The sequence below is a fragment of the Stenella coeruleoalba genome (genome assembly GCF_951394435.1).
Source record: "Stenella coeruleoalba genome assembly, chromosome: 20".
Taxonomy (NCBI): domain Eukaryota; kingdom Metazoa; phylum Chordata; class Mammalia; order Artiodactyla; family Delphinidae; genus Stenella; species Stenella coeruleoalba.
In genome coordinates, this window is record NC_137166.1 from 2,449,994 (window position 1) to 2,472,161 (window position 22,168).

The 22,168-nt window shown below is 51.4% G+C and overlaps 2 long non-coding RNA genes across 3 annotated transcripts in view; both read left to right on the forward strand.

Annotated features, from left to right (window-relative positions):
* LOC307178249 overlaps positions 1–4,711 on the forward strand; it is a 171,787-nt gene extending 167,076 nt beyond the window's left edge. Inside the window, exon 3 of the long non-coding RNA XR_013825153.1 lies at positions 4,665–4,711. This is a non-coding gene — a long non-coding RNA (uncharacterized lncRNA). The remainder of the gene's footprint in view (positions 1–4,664) is intronic.
* A 47-nt stretch (positions 4,712–4,758) lies between these two features.
* The window catches only part of LOC307178247, a 261,744-nt gene continuing 244,334 nt past the window's right edge, over positions 4,759–22,168 (forward strand). The window contains exons 1-6 of one of the 2 annotated variants that reach the window (XR_013825151.1): positions 4,759–4,801; positions 5,377–5,482; positions 6,576–6,638; positions 7,773–7,883; positions 12,904–13,069; positions 14,341–14,496. This is a non-coding gene — a long non-coding RNA (uncharacterized lncRNA). Of the gene's footprint in view, positions 4,802–5,299; positions 5,483–6,575; positions 6,639–7,772; positions 7,884–12,903; positions 13,070–14,340; positions 14,497–22,168 lie in introns of those variants that run through there. The other variant, XR_013825152.1, reaches the window with a different exon arrangement.

Sequence of the window (22,168 nt, forward strand, 5' to 3'; positions counted from 1 at the left end):
TCCCCCGTGCACTCATCCAGAGCTCTAGGCTACTTTGTGCACAAATAGAGTGGCTGCATCGTTGTCTATAATTGCAAAAAGGGAGAAAGAAAAGCTGTAGGGAAGCGTGAATGTTCCATGGCAAGGGAAGGGTGGACTGGGTCCCGGTCGGGGCAGACAGTTGCCTCCAGCAGGAGGCCTGGGAGCATTCCTCAACCTAACCCAGGACCCTGCCTGGGCGCTGCAGGGGCAGGGGCAGGGACGGGGTCCTTCCTGAGGGGCCAGACACTGGCCCCTGCGAGGTCTGAGCTCTTCCCGTTGCTTCAGGGCAAAGTGCTTGGCTTTGCAGAGCCTCAGCGCCATGCACAAGGCGCATGGTTGTGCGGCCTTGATTGTCACCGATCACGTGGGAAATGAGTGTCGTTCGGGAGAAAAAGGCATCTATTTTCCTCTAAGCTGTATTTATTTGTCTTTTCCTAATTTCCTTTATTTATTATCCAAGTAGTTAAAACATTAAACATTATGGATTGAAAAAGAGTTATCAGTAATCTTATCGTCTAAACATCACCAGAGTTTGACGTTTTGGTGTGTTAGCCTTTGTCTGAGCATTTGGATATTTTACAAAAGTTTGCATACATTTTGTGCAGTCAGCATTTTATTATACGAATGTTCCCATTGAAGACTGCTGGGTAGTCAGGATAAAAGCCCTGTGGGGTCAGTAGGACCATGCGGATGGGAGGTGTTGCCAAGACCCCAGGGCAAGAGCTGTGCTCATTGCTGAGGCCGCATGAAGGGAACCCTGAGCCTGGTGACATGGCCTTGCTGGGCCTCTCCTCCCCACCTGATGCTGGATTGCACGTCATACATGAGGACATGCAGACCAGGTGTGATGATCCCCATTTTGCAGATGAAAGAGCTGAGGCTCTGCAAGGCCAACACTTTGCCCCAAAGCAAGGGAAAGAGCTCACACACCCAAACCACGTGTTTCTGACCCAAGGTCTGTGTGCTCACCCCTGTCTTACTTTGTACAGCTTCTCGTCGGTGTGCTGGAAAGTTGTCCGTTCTCTGGTAGAAGTGTCCATGCAGAAGGGCAGCAACCTCCTGGGCAGCCAATTCCAGGCTGCTCGGGAGGGCTGACGCCAGGAGACGGCCCCAAAGGTACGCGCCACCCTCGGAGCTGGCTTTTCCTGTGTCTAGCCTTTGGCCCAACTGGGCCTGTTTTCATCAGTCTCCCCTGGCCCAACATTTCTCCTTGGGCTTCCTGTTTCCTAAAACAACTTTGATGGAGAAGTAAATGGAGTGAAATCTGCTTTCCTTCTCTCTTGGGTTTTCATAACCATGCTTAGTGAGAGGCAGCCCCTCACGTCACCTGGGTTGACACAGGTGGGTAGAGACGGCTTGGCTGTGGGCTGTGGATCCAGCTCAGCAACTTACTGGTGACACAGCTACTGTGACTCTGCTTTCTGATCTGCAGAATGGGTGTGCCAGCGGCGCCTCCCAGAAGTGCGTGGTGGAGCGTGTCAACATGTGTCAGGTTCTGAGCTCAGCCTGCTGGGAACACCCAATAAACGTCAGCTCTGACAATTACTGCTTGTTTATGGGTAGTACTAGCTGAAGTTTATTTTCAATGCCAACTAGCAGTTCAGAAGTGCCGTAAAAACCTCTGTGGTGCGGTCTAGAAAGTGACTCTGAGGAAGGATGGCGATGGGGAGATCAGGTGTGCCCGGGCACGCCTCCCCTCCCCGTCCTTGCCTGGTAACCCCCACCCCAATGCCCACAACCTTGCTGAATATTAAGGAGGCTCTTCTTTTCTGGATGTGTGTATTTCCTGCTAGAGATCCTCTATTCTCTCTACCCTCCCAACCCTATAGTATAATTTTAAGCGTGAGGGGCTTGGGCCAGGTTTAGAGGTTTGAAAACTGGCTCTGAGCTAACAAAGGGCAGGAAAGAGGCTGCGATCACATCACTGGGGCTGACGTCCCCAAACCCAGAGCTTGGAGTTCTTCGTCGCCCCCTTCCTTTGGGGGCCCCAGACATCGGGTCTGCTCCCCATGTTTCCGCCGGCTGGATTTAGGCGGCGCTGTGGGTTCACACTGCGTGTGAGTCGGCTCCAGGCAGAATGGAACCGGTGGTTTGGGTATTCTGGGTGTCTCCCTCTGTGTGTGCATGGTGTTTGAAATCCTGGGGCCACCCTCGTAAAAAGCTCCTGCAGCGGAGCTGGAGGGCGGGAACCTGGGTTTGTGCTTTCACCACCTGGTGGCGCCACTGAGGCTGCAGGACGGAGCAACCGACATGCCAAGGCCTGAGTGTCAGGGCTGACAGCGGCGGGGGTGTAGGTCCGGTATAAATGGTGTAAATGCAGTGCCTGCCCTGCGTCCACGCTTACGTTGGCCGGGGCTACAGATGCCAGCTCCCAGGGAGGATGAGGGGGGAGGCCGAGTTTCTGGCTTACAGACACCCCTCATTCTGTCTCTGTTTCTTTCTGTCCCTGTCTCTCTGCTCCTTCCTCCCATCTCTCTCTCTCTCACTCACTATCTCTGTCTCTCCCCATCTTTGTCTCTCTCTCACAGGGACAAGGCCCATCTTTCCCTAGAGGTTGGCAGTGAGCTTCCCATCTTTCCTCCCACTGGGGCAGGAGGCTCCTCAGGTCAGCTTTCACCTCGGAGTCTACACCCCAAGGTGGCTTCTCCTGCGCAACCCGTGCCAGGTTTGTGGGCTCACAGGTGGGCTCAGAACCCTTCTCTTTGGCCTCAGAGGGCAGGGGCAGAATGACCGTGGTAATCCTGGTTGATGGGCTGACATTTGACTGTAAATTGGATGGAACCAGCTGTGAAATGAAAGCAGGATTTCGGTTTATTTAACAGCGATCATGTCACTGCACTCATAACCATGGGTCGTTAGTGTAAAAATAAAAAATAAATGAGAATACTGTTCAAGTAACCTGGATTTATCACTGTCGCTACTGCAGAAGCATCAGGCCACCCCTGTCTGCAGAAACCAGTCTTGGAAAACGTCCTCCGAGACCGGACCCAACACAGGATGGCCTTGAATGGGGTGGGTGGAATAGCTGTGCGCTGGTAGGATTTTTGTTCTGTTTTGAGCTTTCTACTTTCTGAACTTCTCTGCTTTCCCAGGAAATACCAAACGGGGAAGAGAGCAGTGAAGGAAAATTCCTTCTATCACTTTGGCAGCGAGGTTTCTTTTATTAGTAGACTTCATTTTTTAGAGTGGTTTTAGGTTTACAGAAAAACTGGGCAGAAAGGCCAGTCCCCATCTCCTTGCTACCCCGTCACCTCAGTTTCCCCTATTGCTAACGTCTTGCATGGGTGTGGTGCATTTTGTGCAGTTGATGGGGCAGCATCAATATATCATTGTTAAGTCCGTAGTTGGTGCTGGACATTCTGTGGATTTTGATAAGTGCGTGATGTCATGTATCCACCATTACAGTATCATCCGGAAGAGTTTCACTGCCCTAGAAATCCCCTGTAGCAATGAAATTTTAAAGCAACTTAAAAAAGCCCAGAGCTATCCCACCTTTCAGAGGTGCACAAATACCCTAGGAACTGGATAGCAGGAGCATGTGCAGATGAGATCCTGTTATCTGCACGCAGGAGGGCCGGGTTGTGTGTGTTAAAGGCTTGCCCAGAGGCCGGAGCTGGGCCCAGCGAGGAGTGGACAGTGGTCGTACACATGCATAGTGGCAGTAGTGTGTGTATGTGTGTTATTAAAAAAAAGGAATGGCCATGGGGAGGTGTGGGCCGGCCCGCTGAGTAGGACCAGGAGGTGAGGTTTTGGGGTGGGGCTTGTTGATTCTGGCTGATGGAAAGTTTGCTGCCGACACGTTGCCCATGGGTGATGGTGCCGCGAGGCCGGCTCTGAGCCCGCACACCGAGTGGGGAATCGGGAGGAGGCATCTTTGCCTCCTCTGCACAGTCCTGCTGAAGCATCTGCTGCCGAAATGTTTCCTCCCTGTGCAGGGGCACTGTGTGAACACAGGCTGGCCAGCACCCTGTGCCTCTCTGTCCCACAGATAACAAAGCTCCCTTGCGTCCTGGGGGGGAGTGGTCGCCTGGACAGGCCCCTGGACAAAGCAGGCTCCAGGTCCACTGAGATGGCCCCGAGCGGCTCCAGGAGCACGAGAAGGCTGGGCTTGGGCTGGTCTCTGAGAAGGGACCCTCACAGCCCCCATGCCCAAGCTGAGGGTCCCTGGAGGCGTTTGTGGGTAAAATAGAGCCTGGCACGTCTGCCTGTGCTTGAACTACTCCAATTCGTTACTGCTCCCCTGTGAGGCAGCAGCCCTGATTCTGGGTGCGACGGCATTCCCGAGACCTCAGCCAGCGTCCGTTTCATTCTCCAAACCCCCTGTCTGCGCCTGAAGACCTTGCTTTGCCATTTTTCCTTCTCTCCCTCCCTGGCTTTGTCGTTAAACGTGATGAAAAAGTACTGACTTGTATTCATTCCCGGGACCGTGGAGACAACGCATCCCTGGATCTCCTAGGCTGCCGTGGCCAGTTGATAGCCAGTTGGCTGAAATCTGATGTTAGGAATGTGGGGTCTTTTTGGGAACTGCCCGTAGCTGCCAAAACGGTTCTAAATACATGAAAAGTAGGTTAACTTGCTACGCTCCTCGCGTTTATTCTTGCAGCTGAAATTTTCCTGACTTTTTTTCCCTTTCATTTTATTAGGTTAATAAAACTTGGTTTTCGAGCGTTTCACTGCCCCAGGAGGGCAGTGGGCCCCATGTCCAATTCATCAAGTGCCTAATGAGTGGCCTCGGAGGTCCTGGCCCACCCATTCCAGAAGCTCTCTCTGCCTCGTAAAGGTGAGGCCTACGGGCTGCACTGTATATTTTGTCTGTTGGTTTCCCAAATTCTCCTGCCAGCTCAACTGTCACTGTTCAGGATTTATATGAGGCCGACGGCACCACGGGGCAGCTCCCCTCCGCAGCAGAACCCCCCTCCTTTGCTCGTTCTTCACACACACCACACACTCTGTGCCATAAAACAACTTTTCTGCAATAAAATGAAATAGAAATGTGTCGATGCTAGCATTTTAGAACATTCCAGCCAAAGGGCTGTGGGAAATGCCTTCGTTTACATGAAGGAGGGAAGCTCTGTGAAACTAGGGGATAAAACAGTGTGAGAAAAGGCCTTTAGTAAGAAGAAATAGTCTGGCATTTAAAATAAATAAATTGAAAATAAAACGTGTGCATGTACATGTGTGTGTGCGTGCAGTCACTGCATTCTTTATGCACATACGTTTCTGCTGTCCTGGTTTGTTTTCGGTGTTGCAGAGAAAGGGCAGGTGAGGGAGAAAAGTGGGTGTCGCTTGCCTTCTCGGCCCAGCGCCTGGGCTCTGTCTCCTTCTAGAACATTCTTCCTTTTCTTCCCCCTGCAGGCTCTTTTGCCTTCGCCAAGTTGTCGGGATCCTGCCAACTCCAGGCTTGGGCTGTGTCTGCCCCAACATGGATGGGAAGCTAGAATCTGAGCACCAAGAGCTCGAGGTACAGCTCAGGGCCCAGGAACCCGAGAGACGCGGTGAAGTTTGCGAGCATGGGGCCGGTCTCTGGGTCGTGGGGTCCCCGGGCCAGAGGCCTCCTGAATTTCCACACAGCAGCCTGGCCGGGTCTGGGTTCCTTCTCTCTGGTTTGATCCTCCAGAAATCGCCTGGCCTTTAATTAAGCACCCCAGCGGGGTGTGTGCCATTGCTGACAAGTGACTCTACACGGCCTGTTGATTTTTTCTCCCCTTCCTTTCAGTGGCGTCTTGAGCACCAGAGGGAAGGAGCACGGAGGGAAGGTCATGCTTGCTCTGCAGGCAGTGCAAGGGAGAGGGAACGCTGGCTCAGAGGGTTCTCTGTGATGCCCTCTGCATTTTATCACCCACCGGGCCCTGAAGCCAGGGCACAGACCCTGTCCAAACAGTTGGCTGGGGTTTAATACCTGAGATGTGGAGACGTGAGATGTCTCCCAGGCTGTGGGGCAGAGGCGAGGATGGCTGTCCCTCTTCTGCAGACTTTCCGTGGAGGAAGAGGATTCTGGAAGGTCTCTGAGACCAAGGGGGGCATCCATGGCCGGCCCACCCACGGGTAGACTGGCACCAGCTAGCACCTCCGTCCTCCCACATGGGGAAGACACAGTGCAGATTGCGTAGCTCTCAGCAGGGACCTCCAAGTGTCCACACGCCCCAGAATTTTCGCCGCAGTCTTGCACAGCCCTGTATGTTCCCATTGGGCTGAAGGATTTCATGGCGTGTGGGTCAGTGGCTTAGAGTTCCCACATGGGAGGCCACGAGCAGCCGTTCTGATTGGGACTTCGGGGTGGGGGGCGGGGTGGGTAGGTCCAGTTCAACCCTGTGAAGACCCTCAACCCAGGACTGGCCTTTCTCAGTTGGCCCCCGTTCCACCCCAAGGCGGCTGGAGTACCACTGTCGTGCAGGATTTCCCACGAGGAGCTGGCCTTCTCCCCTGCACACCCCTCTTACCGGGCGTTCATTGTGCATTAGATTATCTTCTGAAAATATACTTTGAAGAGTTTTTGTTTTGTTTTGTTTTTCCTACTTGACACTCTTGAATCAAGTAGGCCATTTATCTTTTAGGCAGAAGAATTTCAACAGTTACACTGCACACTTGCTGGAGGATCGCAGGCTCAAAGCAGAGAGGTAGTTTAAAAATTGTTTTCATCATGGGTTTATTCTTGTCTTAGCTCCCCCCTCAACTTTGCAGCTTTCCTCCCCTCCAACTAATCCTCTGGACTGTGGCCCACCCCCACCCCCCATGGATCCAGCCCACCTTGAGCTACTCAAACTGAAAGAAGCATTCATGCCCAGGCCATCTGTTTGTTTAAACTCACCCCGTGTTAGTCCACGTTAAATGCAACAGAATGGAGAAAAATGTAATTCTCTGTCGGCTTTTGATCAAAGAGGAGTTTTTTAAAAAAAAATCAAGATGGATTTCTGAAGGACAATGTTATACACATTCCGTGTGTTTCTGAGCTTCAGTGTTTAGTTGAGTCGGGGGGAAATTTTTTTTTTCCCCTTTTGATCCCAGGGAGAAAACACTCGCACAAACACATCTCAGTGCCACAAACAGTGTGAGACAGGCACTTTTCTGTAGACTCCCCAGCTGTAAAGTGGAAGGGGACTGCCTTTAACTTATCAACAGAGCAAGAGAATTTGAAATACGGCTCAACTGCTATATATGCAAACGCTTTCTAGCTTCTGTGGGAATTCAGGGCGAAGTCACTCTTGTCTGGGCAAATTCAGGACCCAGGATGCTCAATACCCCCACCCCCCAACCGGCTCAGAAACATGCAGATCCACGCTCACTCCATGATCTGATTTTCACGACCAATCATTAAATGTACATTTCTCCCCTCACTCCCTCAGCTTCAGAGCAAATGCAAATAAAAAGTGCTTAAAATGGTTAACATTTCCTGTCACTGAAGGCATTCGTTAGGGGCGGGGGTCGCTGAGTTTTAAAGTGTATTTTCATAGGAAAACTCATTTCAGATCTGCGGCAGGAACTCAGACTGTTTCACACAGTGAATCTCAGGGTTTGCGATAAGCCTGCGTCCATTGCAGGCGGTCGAATGATCCTTTATATTATGCGGGTGCAGGAGAGCAAATATCCAAATTTGAACTGAGATTAACCTGGGGCCCAGCTCAGGTCACAGGAAAAAATTATAACATGTCTTCTTTCCCCACCCTCCCCTCTGCTCACTTTCTTTTCCTTTATTGGAGAAAAAAACAAATTTGGTACTTTAATCTGTTGTGTTTCCTCTATTGATTGTTTAGCTAGTGATTTTGCCAGCTTCCTGGATGTGCCTTCTGGTTCTGCACAAAGAGCCACATTCCTTCTGGAATCGGGACCAGGACACAGAGAGACAGCAGCAGTCACTGGAAACTGTGAGTACTCCAGTCTCTCCTGTGGCTCTGACCCCGCTCGTCCCGTCCCGTCCCGTCCCGCTGCCCCTTTCTTTCTCTACCAGTGAGCTTTCTGCGGGGCTCCTAGGCTGAACTCACTCTGTCGGCCTTCAGCACCATTCTCAACTTTTAGGAAAAGAGACCCTACAATTTCTACACAAACATCGGGTAGGAAGGGGAGGGGGAGTATGCTTACCTATTGCAGTGACTTCAATTTTCATTTTAAGGCTCCGAAAGATGGAGAAAGTAAACAGAAGCAGGCTGGTTTATTTCAGGGGCTAACAGGGAGTCCCTACTGAATTTACCTAATAAAATGAATTTTTAAAATTTTCATTTTCTCATTTCATTCCAGCAGAAAATGAGTTTGCCTTTATAATGTCCAGATCTTTCAAACTCTATTGAGTGAGAAATTAAGTTACAAAATGTAAATACTTTGGTATATATATATATATATATATATATATGAAATGAATACATATATGAAATGAAGTAATCTGTGACTGTAATACCATAGCAAGCCTGACTTTAAGGCTCCTAGGACACTTAAAATTTTTTTATGATGTGTAATAAAGAAAAATAAAATTCAGTAGAAATGTTTCTCTTTTAAAATGGGTGAATTGTGATACTTAATAAATTTAATTGTAATTTTCATTTAACATGTTATCTATTTACCAAATTTTTTTTCTGAACATCTTGTCAAGTGTTGGGAGGGTTGTAAAGAAAACATATGTTAATATTCTGGGCCACAATTGACTTCTTTCCTTTCCTCTGTGAAACTATTCCAAGGAGTATGGGAAATTGTAAAACAATGTAGTTCTCTCATGAAAAGAATACCCTGACTTTAATTACCAAGAGAAAGCAATTAATGCTCAAATTTCAAGGCCAATCCAGTGATCAGTTAGGAGCAGGAAGAAGGGGGGAAAGCAGGACTGTTACTTGCATAAGAAAATCCAGAAATCGACATCATGCAGATGTATAATTGGAATGTGATTGTATTTATAAGGAAAAGTTATATAAACTTCAAAAATGGTAGTTGTTTTGCTTAAGTGCCTGAAAAAAGAGTTTAGAATAATATTTGGGTTATCCCAGTTTTATGCTCTTGTGTTCCCAAAGCCTTGTTAGGTTAAAGAACTCCAAAGGAGAGAGAGAGAGTGTGTGAATGTGTGTGTGTGTGTGTGTGTGTGTGTGTGTGTGTGTGTGTGCCTCCCCCGTGTCCCCAACCCCCAGGAAGTGTGCAGAGAAAAAGGTGGGAGCTGACTAGTGACCAAAAAAAAACCACCTCTCGCTTCAGAAATTCATAACTAATATAAAAACTCTTAGAAATTAAAAATAGCAATTGTCTTACTTTTTTCACCTCCTCTCTGGGAGTTGTTGCAGGGGATGGGGTGATGGGGTAGAACCAGTTTTCAAAATTGCTGCAGACCAGTTTGTGCAAAAAGGGTATTTCCACTTTCCTGCACTTTGGTTAGAGTATTTTATTCTTGCTCTTCTGTTCCTGAAGCTATGGCATTGTACATCTTAAATATATTTTGTAAGCTTTCTAGTTTGGATTGCCGAAACAGAAACCTTCCCCTTCTTAGGGAGGTTCCCCTGCTGTCCAGTAGATGGCGATGTTACTTCTAGAGTGACCCACGGGTGGGGGTGGGGAAGATAGATACTGAGATTTACCCCCTTCACCTCTCCGGAGTGCATCCAGTGATCTCTAAAAGCAAGAAGAAAAACTTTTTTGAGCCCTGGCCTGAAACGTGCCAAGCCATCCAAGAGTATAAAAGTATTTAAGGCGACTGTTAACTACCAAGTGTCTCACCGTCCTGAAATGGTCTGAGACATCACCCAGCTAGAGTTCAACGAAATACTTTCTGGAAATGTTCAAAATAAAAATGGAAGACGCTTAGCAGCTTTTTCAAAATTTTATCTGTTGCCTGTCTATGTTTTATCACGTAAACGATATACTTACGATTCTCTGTTTGTAACATTCACGAAGAATATACGTGTTACAGTATTGCATGGAATCTTATATGCGTACAAATGGCCAATTAAAATCAGGAGTGTACAGATAATGATACCAGAGTCTCACCTTCTCAAAAAAGTATTTTCCTTCTGAAAGTGATGAATGTGTGTGGGCCTCCCACCCTGGGCATTGTATTTCGTTATATCAGCGCCTGCTAAATGGTATGGCCGGCTTTTTAAAGCTTTTAAACCTCCATCTCCCAGGAATGAAGCTCCTCCTCTCCAACTGGGAAAAGTTTCTACTTGATTTCAAAAACAAACAAACATTTTTCTATCCCCACCTCTTGCTAGAGAGAGTCTCAATAACCATGAGCACGTCGTTCAACATATTTAATGTTAAAATGATTTAAAAACATTTTTGGATAATTTCAATGTTTTGATTCTTCATGGGACAACACGATTCCTTAATTTGTTTTATGGAATAATTTGCTGTATCTTTTCTTTAATTTAAAAAGAAATAGGGTGCATGTTGACAATTATTTTAAACAAACTGGAATTCAACAACAGCAACAAAAAGATCTATTTCTTTTCCTAAAAATAATGTTATCATTTGTCCTTGGCCGGGAGATAGGCAGGAATTCATTTCACTCCAAATGTGAAATCCTATTTAAAGACATAGAAATATGTAAATGCAGCAGAGACCAATAACCCCATCATACTGGTAGTAATGAATCATGCGTTGCTCTCTAAAAATTTAATTGAGTGACCTGCCAGCTTTTATACCTGTATGAATTTACAACTGAGCAAGTCACCGACTACTCATACCTCGAATCTAGGCATTGATAAAACGATTGCGCAAAAACCAGCTGTTTAAATAGACTGTGTTCCGCTTTAAAGATGTTTTACCCTTTGGGGAAAAAGTCATCTAAGTACTGAGTGGCAGTGACCAGCGAACAATAGTTAGAATGAAAATAAAGCTTCCTGAAACTTAGTTTTAATTTTCTTGAGGAAGATACTAACCCATAAAAAATAAACATTGTTTATGGAGCCAGGTGTGTATCAAGTGAACCTCTGTAAAATGATATGGAGAAAATATGAATTTGTATGTCTCAAGTACTTTGGTTTGCCTGCAGAACAGAGGGAGCTATTTGATACATAGAAACTGAAAAATAAAATTAGTGATTCTGGAGAGAGGTCCAATTCAGATCTGTGCAGGCCCAGGGAGGCGACTGTATTATAATTCACACACAAAAAGCTGTGTCACTTAGCACCTTGGCTTAAGGGATAATTTAGTTACACCACCTATTAACGCTGACTTACGTTTCTGCTCCGGCCAGCCTTCTTACGATCTTGTTTATTCCCAGAAATCACATTTGTGACAGCTCCAATAGGCCATTCAACAGCGAACATTTTCTTGTTTGGTTGAAAATATTTCAGGTTTCAGACACCCAACAAGGAAAAGCACTTTCAGACTTCGTGTAAATGAATAAATTTGTTCGGAGTGAGACTTTTTAGAAAATGAATTCAACAGCCTATTTGACCACTTTCAGCCTAAAATATTATGTTTCAGTTTGCCAACCAGGCTGATAGGACCTGAGCTGATGCAGAGACTATTGCCTCTTCTGGGCTTTCTTTTTTCTTTTTTTCTGGAAGAAAGTGGCCCTGGTACCATCTTTGCACGTGGGATTAGAGAAACAGCATGGAGGCCTGCTTGCCTACAAGCATGTCAGACTGCACACATCCCTGGCTTGGAGTGATGGTGTGCTGTTGCAGATTTTGAGTCCTGTATTTGTAAACTTTCCACTTTTTGTTTTTTGAGAAATTCACGTTTGATCTCTGCCAGCAAAGGTGGGATGGGTGGGTATGTACGTCCCTCTTCACAGCTGAATGCAATCAAAACGCTTATTTTATGTTGTGTTTTAGTTAAAAGGTAAAGGAGAAGAGAAAAAGACACTCAAAAACCCAGAAGATACAGTTAGCATGGAGTCTACAGTGCCGGGAATAAAGCCCTCGGGACACAATGCATTTTATCCCCCCCCGCACCCCCCCCCCCGCAAATTCTCTTGGAGGGAGAGGGGGGCATCGTGGGGATTCCATTTAAGGGTCAGCTAACGTGTTTAAGCTGTGTGACAGGAGAAAGAAGGCCGAAATCCTTTGTGCAAACAAGCGCCAGAAGCTCAAATCCCTGCCTGTCTTCTCAGAAACAGACTTGCCCAGCATCTTGTGTGCGGTTTGGAGAAGTGAGGTTTGAGGCCACCTTTCAGTGGCCTTGTGTCGCCGCCTCTGCATCGGAGGTGTCTGGGCCCCAAACATTCCAGGCTGCTCTCCCCAGGTCTTAGCCCAGGCAGCAGTGGAGGCTGGCTTGATGAGGAGATGGGACATGCTCCCATCTGGGAGAGCTGTGAGCAATCCACAGAGCGGGCCGCCTCGTGGGCATCCAGTCCCACAGGGCCTGGGCGAGGGCTCGGAGAGTGCCGTGCTGCTGTTCCATCACGCACACTCTCTTGGAATCTAATCTTGGACACTCAGTCACACGACGAATGCCTAGTTTTGATGATTTGTGCGTTGTGTCTCTCCACCAGAATCTAAGCGTCATGAATGTTGCATACTTACAACAAGGTTGATATTTATCCAGAGTGTGAACGTGCCAAGGGTCGCACGGGATAACTGGATGGTGCCTCCCAGCGCGTTGATGGAGTTAGGAATGTCATTGTCCCCACTTGACGATTGAGGCACCTGAGTGAGATTCCCAGGCAGCACAGCTCGTGCGCAGGGCTGGGAGGGCTGGGAGGACTGGAGTCTGAACCCAGGTGGGGGATCACAGGCCCCACGTTCTTCAACAGGGCCTTGTAGGCTCTGCGAATTCAGTACTGCTGAGTGATGGAGGGTGAGCCTGAGAGGCAGGGGTGATGCCTGAGCAGAGGGTTTAGGCAGGTTTGGGTTCAAATAGGGCTCTGCCTTCATTCACTGGGGACCCGTGGTAAAGTTTTTAAATTTCCTGAGCCTAGGTTTCCTCCGACTTAAAATGGAGCTGGTGATCTTTCTTTTTCAGGTCGTGAGGATTTGAGATTGTGAATGAGAAGGCTGGGCCCCTAGCGTATGCGAGATGGACGATTGGGTCGTGGCCATCTGTGGGCCACTTCCCGGAGCCCAGGAACAAACGGGCCGAGGGGCCTCCTGGCATCACATCTCGGCCACCTACGAGAGGGGTGACCCTGGTGAGTCTCTTGAGTTGGTGGTGTTGATTTTCTCTCCCGTTGCAGTTCCTGCCTCAGAGGCTGGAAGGAGGAGGGAAAGCCCAGCTGCAGTAAATACTAAACGAATGTTCTCTGGGCGTCTCCCTGTAGGCGTTCCGCTCCCTGCTGGTGCTGCCTCGGGAAGTGTGGCCCCCAGACCACCAACCTGGGCATCACTGGGCGCTTGTTAGGCATGCAGAGTCTCAGGCCCCACCCAGCTCTCCTGGGTCAGAACCAGGGCTTTGCATGTGTGCGCTGGCCTGGAGCACACGGGAGACAGAGGCCACTTGTCCCTAGGGAGGCTCCCTCTCTGTGCCCTCAGCCCCATCCCTCAACCCTCCCTGGCTGGCTCTGTGCTGCAGGGGCTGAGAGGCTGCATTTCGCAGGCTCCCCTGGCTGCTGGCTGGGTCTGGCTGGTGAGAGGCGCTGGTGAGAGCTGGGAGGGAGGGCCGGAGGAGGCAGAAGCTGGGCACTCTCCCCTCCCCCTCTCCCCTCCCCCTCTCCCCTCCCCCTCCCCTCCCCCTCTCCCCTCCCCCTCTCCCCTCCCCCTCTCCCCTCCCCCCTCCCCTCCCCCTCCCCCTCCCCCTCTCCCCTCCCCCTCCCCTCCCCTCCCCCTCTCCCCTCCCCCCTCCCCTCCCCCTCCCCCTCCCAGTCCTCCCCCACCAGCTCCCATCTCAGCAGCTCAGCAGCGGTGCTGCTGCAGGGGCAGGCTCTGCCAGCCCCGGCCCCTCTCTGTCCCTCTGGCCCCAGGGTGCCAGCAGCTTCCTGCCGGTGCATACCTCCCGGGCTCCACGGTTGGCTTCTCCGTTTTCCATCATCAGAGCAACCAGTTCCACGTATTGAATTCTCTGTTTTAAATACTCAGCGGAGTTTCTGTTTTTCTTGGTTGGATCTAGTGATCCACCCAGGCTCACACCTCAAGGGGAAGGGGTCTTGGAGTCAGACGGTTTGGACAAGGGCTCCAGCTCTCCTACTGCCTCGTGCTGGACCCTGGACAAGTCACTCTTCCTTTGCCCAGGGGAGGACCCGGGCTCAGAGAGGCCCCCTTGTCTCCCCACCCAGCATCTCTTCTGGCCCTGGCCTGGGCCTTCCTCACCTATGACAGGTGGAATGCATAAGTGGCCTCAGGGCCTCAGCCCTCCCTGGGTCCAAGCCCTTTGCTGAGTGCTTTGTAGCACCTTCTACTAAGAGGCGGGTAGATTTCCTTGTCCCTGGAGTCTGGGTTTCACTATGTGACTTCCTTTGGCCAATAGGATGTTAGCAGACGTCACTCAGGCAGAAGCTTGGAGGAGCTCTTACCCATGTCCACTAGTCCTCGTGTGCCTCTGCTGTCTGTGTGAGCAGGGCCTGAGCTGCTCGGCTGAGGAAGGATGGGAGACGCCCATTCATCCCAGCAGAACTACAGACATGTAAGTAGCCCAGCCAGCGTCAGCAGCGACGCCTACCCGACCAGTTATGACACAGGGTATAAATGCTGCCCTCACGTGCCACAGGTTTTGTGCTTTCGTTACGTAGCAGGATGTGCTGAGAGCTGAGTGATCTATCATCGCCGGGTGACAAACAGCTCTTTTCACGTTGCCCAAGGGCAAGGACCGCGGTATAAAATGGCATTTGAGAACAACGTTTGAGGAGCCAGGAGCCTGGATTGAGATCCCAGCTCTGCCCCTTCTTGTCGGGTGTATTGGGAAAAGTCAGTTTGATTCTCTGGCCCTCAGGCTTGTCCTCTATAGAATGGGATAATAGTAGGGCCTACCTCCTGGGGTGTGTAGGGACTGAGATGGTGTAGGTAAAGTACCTGGAACATAGTTGGTGCTGGACAGACATTATCATTATTATAAGCAGAGTTAATGATAATACCGTGTTATAAAAACCAACAACCACCACAGTCTAGCCTCGGCCTTCCTCACTCTGCTCCCCGACACACCCACAACCCGCCATTCTTCAAAGGCCTTTGCACCTGCTGTTCCTTCTCCCCAAGCGCGGTTCCCTCTTCTCCAACTAGTGACTCACCTCCTTGCCTCAAGGCTTCAGTGCAGTGGGGAACTGAAGGGAATTCTGAGTATTTCACTTCTCCCTCCTGTCCTTTTAGGCTGTCCTTCCTTTAACTCTCGGTCACCTGGGGTTAGGCATCTCTCCTGTCGCAGCACCGGGGCCAATGCGATGAGACACTCTCCTCCTTTCCCCAAGGGTGGGAGGTGTAAGGACATGGTGTGTGGGAGAGAAAACACAGATGTGGCAAAATGAGGCCTTGCTGTACCTCCCAGCCCTCCATAGCCACCACTGTGAAATGACAGCATCTCCCACTAGGTCAGCGCCAGTCATTCCATGGGCAGCAAGTGTCTGTGGAGCCTGACTCCGTGCTTAGCACTTGGGCGGCTCTGGGTTTACAGCCGTGAACAACAAGCAAGGTCATTTCTATCTCAGCCCACAGTCCACGGGGAGGCCGGACTGTGCTGGGCGGCTGCAGGCTTTGGGGGAGCGTTGGATGGGGCACTGGGCATGTAGGGGGTTTCGGGGAAACCCTAAGAAGGGCCTCTGAATGGAGATGTGAAGGCTCAGCCTGGAGGGGAGCTGGGGCAGCTGTATTCCAGGCACTGGCCTGGGTTAAGGGCCAGCAAGGGGAGTGTGGGGACCTCCCAGTGGGCCGGAACGGGGAGAGTGGACGAGGGGGGACGTGCTCAGAGACCACAGCCTTGGTCTTATCACCGAGATGGGGGCAGTCCCGGGACCGGGCAGGCACGGTCTGGGCATCCCCACTGCACAGACGGAGACGCCGAGGCCCTCTGCCTGAGTGCCATCTCCGTCAGTCACCACTTCAGGAGGAGACAGCAGCTCCAGGGCGCCGCAGCCTGCATGTCATGTTACGCCTCAGGGAACCTGAAGGCTGCTTCCACTAAGGAAATGCATAAATAAATAAGCCCCAGTAAATACAATATTTACATTAGTGAACAGAGGTGTCTGCCTTTCAGTGCCCAAAGAAGACAGAGAACACTGTGATTGGATGCTATTGATGTCAATCATCTCTGATAGGCAAGAGGGAGGTGGGGCCCCCAGGCCTGGGTGGGAGTTATTTCCAGGGAGATGGCCGGTCTAACCTCTTCTGTGTTTACTCCTCAAAGATGAGGTCAGGGTTGCAGCTCCTAGTATTCAGGTGCACGTGGGTCAGCTGCAGATAACAGGGGTGTTGTCCTAGGCGGGGAAGGTGGGGGTGGGCAGACCGGGCAGGGAGCCTGGTTCGCTCCATCTTTTGGGCTCTGGGCCTGTGGGCTCAGGTCCTGAGGTGAATGCCACATCTTTGGGACTCGTGGCATTCCAGGAAGGATAAAGGGCCAGGGAGATGCTGTACCGTCTTGTCCCTCTGGAAGGGCCCCTCTGGGCAGCTCACCTCCATTGCCTTGGCTGGGACCATGTCACCTGACCACTCTCACTGCAAAGGAGTCTGGGAAATTGCATATTTTTAGTCGGGTCCATTGCCAAACCAAACAAAACCCGAATCCTGTCAACAGGGAGGAATGGGGTGGGGAACAGATGTGGTTGGGTGACCAGCAGAGGGCCAAGGCGGCGTGGGTCACATCTGACGATTACGTGATGCTCTCTTGATTCAAAGCAGAAAGAGACACTTTTCTTTACAAAAACCCTCCTGATGGGATGTTTATCTCTTTACATTCTGGATATCTCACTCATGGCCTCTTTAAAAATAAAATGAATTAATATGTTCCTACCAGTCGGGAAAATAAAGGATCGGTGTTTTGGGCCAAAACTTCCCTTAAAAGCAGGAGCCTTCTTTTACAACTGTCATTTCACAGAGAAGGAAATCAAGGCACAGAGAGGTTGGGGGTTTGCCCAGAGTCACAAGGTGTCAGAACCAGAGAGGGGTTCAAGTGGCAAAACTCTCGCCTGGCGCCAGGATCCCAGCCCATGCCCAGAGGCTGCTGTGGCAGGCTGCGGGAAGGTCTCTCCAGGTGGGCGCAGGTGACCTGTGGGCGAGCCTGGGAGGAGGGCGGGGGGCCTGGCCTTTGTGGTCACAGTCCCAGGAGGCCCTGCGTGGTGGGCCTTGGGGTGCCCACGGCTTCCCTTCTCTGGCCCCACACCTCTCTTGGGCTCCCCGTCAGTCTGGGATTTTCTGCGAATCGGTTCTCTGAGCTCAGAGCCTGGCCCTCGGAGGGGACCCTCTCTGCTTTTGGCTGAAAGCCCGCTTGACCTCGCTGCACTCTGTGGGGCCAGAGAAGGCTGTGCTGCGGCCAGCGGGGCTGTGGGGTCACAGATGAGAGCCCAGAACGTGCCGTTGGGCCGCCTGCGTTCGCACCTGTCTCCAAGTGTCTCAGAATGGTGGGCAAGACACTAGGGCCCCCTGAGGTTGTGGCTTCCTCGTCCTGAGTGTGAGCAGCACAAGGCCCCTCACAGGGCTCTCGTGAGGACAGAGAGGAAGGCGGGTGCACAGTGCTGGCCTTGGAAAGAACACGGGACCTGGGGCTACCCCGGCCGCTCACATTCAGGTATGGCCGTGGGCGCCGCGGGGAGGCGTCTCAGGGAGAGCGGGAAGGTGGGCTGCTGTCCTGCTGTCATGGAATCCTGCTCAGCCTCGGATTCCTGGCCTGGAGTGTGGGAACGCTCCCCAGACTTACCCCGTGGGCTGCTGGGAGTGCTGGAGAGAAGGGCATTTCAATAGTTAACGTTTGCTGAACAATGGTCACCTGCCGGGCCTCTGCTAGACCTTGCGCTGGACTATCTCTTTCATCCGTAACCTGGTCAGACCACACCGGGAGCAGCGAGAGTCAAACGGCTGCCCACTCCGGTGCCGAGTGACCCTCAAGGCAGGTCCCCAACAAACGTCCCTTCCCAGATCACAGTCTCCTTGCGCGTCGTGAGTAAGCAAAGGCATCTTCCCGCAACCCACTCCTAGAAACCCAGTTGTAAAGTGAGCAATCAGATAGGTTGGGAAAATTCAGCTCAGAAATGACATTACAGTAAAGCTGTGTTTCTGAAAAAGGGCTGTCAGAGAGAGGTCATATCAATGATAAACAGCCTGCCATAAAAAGTAAGACACAAGGAACCGAGTCCCGAGTGGCCATTAAACTGGAGAAGTCGCAGCCAGTCCTATCGGGTGGGCAACTGCAAACACATCTGTTATGCCAGGGACCCTGCCATGTAGTGGCCACAGTGCCCAGAGAAGGTAACCCTTTTGTTTATTGCAATTAACTTTTTTGTCATAGGTCCACTTTATGGTTCAATAAACATTTACTTAACAATCTGTTTCCCTTTTTAGAATGTTGAGGGCTTTAGGACATTATATGAAGAGAAAGTTTTATGAAGAGAATTGCTCAAGGGACTCTGATCTCACTATACCTTCCTTTCCCCAGAAAGGTCCCAGGGCCGCCCGAAGTTCATCGTCAGACCTTGGGGGTACTGTCCTAGGGTTCAATTTACATTTTTAGCTGGTGATGCTTTTTCTCTCTCACAAAAGGAATTTTGAAATGAAAGCTTCTCCGGCTGACACAGATGGCAGTTAGAAACGTGTTAAGCTTCAAGTCACAAATAGTCCATCTTGAAGTGGCTTAAACCAGCATGGGGTCATTCTTCTCACACGACAAGGATGTCTGGAGAAAGGCAGCTGCTGGCCTCAGTTTGTTTGCTCGACAAGGGCAAGCCAGCATCTCATATGGCTTGTGTCAGTGCCCTGGAGGTGCTGTGACAAATGACCACAAACTTGGCCACTTAAGACAACGCAAATGTATTCTCTCACAGTTCTGGAAGTCAGAAGTCCGACACGGGTCTCACCCGGGTCTCTAAAGTCAAGGTGTCACAGGGCTGTGTTCCTCCAGGAACTCAAGGGGAAAACCCACTTCCTGGCCTTTTCCTGCATCTTCCAAGCCAGCAATGCTGCATCTCTGCCCTTCTTTCTTCATCACAGCTCTTCTCTGATCCCCTTTTCTACCTCCATCTTCCACCTTTAAGGACCCAGTGATTATATTGGGCTCACCTGGGGAATCCAGGATGATCTCCCCATTTCAAGGTCAGCTGATTAGCAACCTCAATTCCCCTTTGCCATATTACTTAACATTCTGACAGGTTCTGGGGATTAGGATGTGGGCACTTCTGGGAGGTGGGTGTCATTCTGTCTGCCACATTTCCATTACCTGTCCTGTTATGGTCTCAAGATGGCTGCTGCATCTCCAGATATCACGTCTGTATTCAAGGGGGGAGGGGAGGAGCAGGTTTCCAGGACTGCACCAGCTGGGTCTCTGCCCCTTTTTATCAGGAAAGCAAAAGCTTTCCCAGAAGTGTCCCGGACTCTTTTTGGCATCTAATGGGTCAGAACTGTGTCACTGGCTGCGTCTAGCTGCAAGAGAGGCTGGTAAGGTACACAGTTGGGGGAAGGTGGGCATCAAAGACTCTGGGAAGCACACTTGCAGTGTCTGCCACAGCCCCCTTCCCACGCTCCTGAGTTTATTTCAGCAGATCTTCCCAGGGAGGGCACCAGGAGGGAGGAAGTGGTGGCTTTCAGGGCATGGCTTTAAAGCTTTCTAGTGGGATGTGGTTGACAGGAACTCTGGGAGCTCTAAAAAGAGACTTAAAATCTCCCCCTCTGGAATTGTGGGGGAGGCTCTGGGCTTTGGAGTTGGCTTTCCTGGGTTCCAGAACCTCCTTGACTTGGCAACAAGAGAGGATGTGCACCACACGGGGCTCCTGGCAATGCTCAGAGCTCGAGTGCCCCAGGGGCACGTGCAGGCAGGTCTGAGTGGCAGGTCCTCTCTGGCATCAGTGAGGCAGAGGGAGGTGTGTCTCCCCCTCTCTCTGTGCCCTGGGCTTTCGTTTCACGGGGTGGGGGGGTCAGCTCTGTCCTGACCAAAGGACTCACTGCACTTTGAACAGAGTGGTCCCACTAGGGTCCTGAGGGCATCCCCACCGCCTCCATTCTGCCTGGAGAGCCAGGACAGGTTCTGGGTTCCTAGCTGGTCTCCATGACGGACTCCTTATCATTGAATTCCCCCCAAAATACACTGGCTCTGCACCAACTCATTCAGCCCACCTGGAGTGAAGGAAACAGACCTCATGGGTAGCATGGGTCCCTCTAGAGGTGGGAGCCTGACCCCCACATGCCCCAAGCAGCATGGTGCCACCTCCTGCCCATTCTGGAAACCACGTGCTCAAAGTGACCCAGGAAACTTTCGCTTTCGAACTGTCCATTGACTGGTTGCCGTGCTGGCATCCTTTGGGGACACAGAGAGAGACAGGTGAGGTTCCTGCCCTTGAGAGGGAAAGGAATTCCCAGAGGGGGAGAGAGAGGTCCCGAGGGCTGGGTCCCTGCACTGTGCAGGCACAGTACTCCCCTGATCACCACTGGGTGACGCTGCGCAGATGACTTGACCTCTCAGAATGTCAATGGCCCGACTGTTGGGGGTGCTAATAACAGCACCACCCTCCCAGGGCATCGTATGGAAAGTGGGCTGGAAGCAGTAGCTTTCATTCTTGCGGTTATTGTCATTTTTGATGTGTGCAAACAGATGCTCAGCGTTTGGATTAAACTGAGCCTAAAGGCATGACCCACGGATGAGAAGGGAACTGGAGTCCTGGAGCCGCCACTTGTGTTGTTGGCTGGTACTGATCAGGCTCTCAGAACAGTGGTGAGCTCCAAGATGGGCGGGCACGGCCTCGGGCCCCACCACGTCACTTCCCCCACGTCCACATGGGCCTCCGCGCTGGGCCAAGGGGCTCGTGCCAAAGCCCAGCTCCTGGGACTGGGACTGGCCGAGGGCTGGACCTGGTGATACAGGAAAGTGCCGAGCGCACAGTGGGTCCTCCAGAAGCATACTACGGATTGCAGCAAAACCCCGAGGAGGGACGGAGGTAGTTCCCACCTGCAGCCCCATTTTGCAGGTGGGGAAACTGAGGAGCAGAGAGGCAAAGCCACTTGTTCAGGGCCCCACAACCAGCGAGACGTAGGGTGGGCTTGAAGGTCAGTCTGAGGAGTGACTTCAGGGATGAGCGAAGGGTGAAGGGTGAGAGGTGCAGGGTGGGGAGTGCGGGGTGCAGAGCTTCGTGCAGTGTTGGCCTCGGGCATCTTTCTCACGTTCCTCCAAGCTCCCTGCCAGCTCTTTTGTCCCCAGGGGGAGGCTGGGCAGTGAGAACCTGGGAATTCTCTTATCTCTGCCGAGCAGGATGCGTCCTGTATTGTGTCCCCCCCTCGAGGTTCCCAAGCACCGTGATGAGCTTGCAGATTTTGGCGGGTGATTGCTCTGGGGGGGCTGTGCTTTGTTTGCCAGGCCCTCTCGCAAGGCTGGCTCCCTGTCCCTGGCCTTTTCAGCTCCTCTGCAGGCCCTCCCCTGCAGAGCGCTGTGGAATGGCAGGGGTGAGTTCCTGCCTGCGGCCATTTCCGCCCATTCTTTCTGTAGGGGCAGTGGGTGGGTTCCCTGCTGGGAGGCTGGGGGGTCGCAGTGCCCCGCATGGCCCTCGGGGGCGCTGTGCAGGCGGGTGAGGGCAGGGGAGGCCTGCCTGCCTGGCCCAGGCTAGGTTTCCGTCCTCCCCCCTCCCCATCAGTACCAGCATCTGAAAGATGTATCAAGCCATGGAATGTGCATGGAAACAGGTAATTAATCTAGTTGTATGATGGAGAGGGGGCAGCGATGGTTGTCTGAAAATGCAGATTCTCAGGCCCCGGTTTCAGAGTCAGACTCACGAGAAGTGGCCTGGGACCCAGGATTCATAGTTTACACCAGACCCCCAGGTAATTCTTCTGACCTGGAACATTTGGGAGAAGGCTGGCCTGGCAGCTTGGGCAGGCTCTGGGGTCAGACAGGTGAGAGTCATCTTCACTGCTACCCCTCCTGGTCATTCTGAGTCTTGGAGCCTCTCGGAACCTCAGTCTCCTCCTCTGCTGACTGGGGATGATCTCATCTCTCTTACGGGGTAGTCGGGAGACATCCTAGGGTGCCCTGCACACAGCAAGCACAGACAGTGTGTTCAGGAAAGGATGAATTCTTATTGCCCATGATGGTATTCAGTGATATAACCTTCCTGGCAAAGCTTCTGATAATCATAACCTCAGGGCAGACCACACTGAACTCCCAGGGCTGGAGTCAA